Genomic DNA, 2,301 nt, shown 5'->3' on the forward strand with positions numbered 1-2,301 from the left:
TGCCCAGAGTCACTCAGCTTGAACGTGTCACAGACAGAACTTGAACTCAGGTCTTCTTGGCTCCAGGACCAACTCACTATCCACTATGCCACATAACTTCTCCACAGACAGGTAGAGTTCATTGTTCATCAGTCTTTTCTCAGAATCACGCAGAGTTGTGCAATCTCAGGGTTAGGAAGGATCTCAGAAGGCATCCAGTCCATCAGAATCTACCAAAGACCCGTTTATAACACCCCCAGCTGCCAATCATCCAACCTCTGCCTAAAGTTCTCCAGTGAGAGGGAACCCGGCAGCTCCCCGGTGAACTCATTGCACTTGGGTATGGCTCTAATTGTTAGGAGGGTGTTCCTAATGGTTCCTCAACCAAGCATCCCTGCAACTTCTCCCCATTGACCTTACTTCTGCCTTATGAGGTAAAGCAGAATAAACATAATCACCTTCTCCATGACCGTCTTTCAGATACTTTTAGATTTAAGGAGACCTCAGAGGAAATCTAGTCCAATCTCCTCATTTTACAGATGAGGAAAATAAAGTCCAGAGAGGTTAAGTGACTAGCCCAAGATCGTATGGGTAATAAATATCAGAGGTAAGATTTCAACTCGGGTGCTCTGACTCCAGAGTTTCCTCATCTGTAAAAGGGGGATAATAATAGCACCTACATCCCAGGATTGTTGTGAAGATAAAATGAGATAATATTTATAGAGTACTTTATAAACCCAAGAGCACTATATAAATGCTAGTTATCATTATTATTGTTGATATCATCATCATCATCATCATCATCATCATCACTACTACTACTATGCCTTTCTAGCTCTCAAGACTGTTATCATGGGGGTGGGTAGGTGGCGCAGTGGACTCTGGAGTCAGGAGGACCTGAGTTCAAATCTGGCCTCAGACGCTTGACCTTACTGTGTGACCCTGGGCAAGTCACTTAATCCCATTGCCTAGCCCCCCTCCTCCCCAAAAAACACTGCTATTATATTCCCCTTAAATCTTTTCTTTTTTAGGCTAAATATCCTAGTTTTTCCGGCCCATTCTCATAAAGCATATTCTCTAGGACTCTCACTATCCCAATTCTGCATGTATTCTAGTTTGTCAATATCTTTCTTTTAAAATATGGCACCCAGAAGTGAACACAGTATTTCAGATATGAAATGACCAGGGTAGAGTACAACAAGATTATTACTTCTTTAGTCTTGACCACTACACCTCTCTTAGAATTTTCTAGGATTTGGAGATTTGGAGGCAGGGGTAGCGACCATGTCACTTTGTTGACTCATGTTGAGCTTAAAGTATGCTGAAGTGTCCAGACCTCTTCCTCCCCCCACCTGGGTGTCCCTGAGACTTTTTCTGTAGAGTGGACTTACATAGGGAGGAAAAGTTCTCAGGCATCCTTTTAGGGAGTCTGAAATGTCAAAACTATTTTTATGGAAATATTTAATACAATAAATGTTGATAAATATAACCCAAATAAACAAAAGCTCTTTGGTGGGTCCTCAATAATTTTTATGAATATAAAGCATTTCCGAGACCCAAAAGTTTGAGAAATGCTGTTCTTACCTATTAATCTTTTTCAATTCTTTCTCTGTCATTGAGAATGCTAACTAGCCCTCCTATCTCCATGTCATCTACAATTTTGACAAGCATGACTTCATCTGAATCATTGATCAACATTTAAAGAGCACACAGAGCCAAGGCCAGATCCCTGGGGCACATCACTAGAGATGGCCCTCCAAGTTGACATTGACCCATTAATGGATACTCTGGTCTTTCAATCAATTCTATCTTCAACTCATTGCACTATCACCCAGCCTACATTTTTCTATCTTGTCTCCATTAGAGACTATCCCAAATGCTTTACTTATATCTAGTTAGACTCTGTCTGCAATGTTCCCCTTGCTAACTCATCTAGTTAGTCTTTCAAAAAAGAAAATAAAGTTAGTCTGGCATAACCTGTTACTGATGGGATTGGGAGGGATTTACAATCTCAAAATCAGCTGGACCCTTTCTCCAGCAGAGGATGTTACAAGATGAATCCAAATATCATATCTTAATTCTCCAATCAAGCATTGGAAAAAGGACTGTTGGCAGTAATAGAGCTATTTACAAAATCTCTAGCAAAATGAAAGCCCCTCAATCAGGTAAGACATATAAACTAAAATTACTGCAACAGGCTGCCTCTGCATCCCCTATGCACCCCACCCCCACTCACCTGAATTTGCCCTGGGCACAAAAATGGGAGAATGGTGATTTGAGAACATGGGCCCCATGAAAGCAATGTTAAAAGGACTGACTCTA

Source organism: Vombatus ursinus, unplaced genomic scaffold (genome assembly GCF_900497805.2).
Source record: "Vombatus ursinus unplaced genomic scaffold, bare-nosed wombat genome assembly UNPS02014797.1, whole genome shotgun sequence".
NCBI lineage: Eukaryota > Metazoa > Chordata > Mammalia > Diprotodontia > Vombatidae > Vombatus > Vombatus ursinus.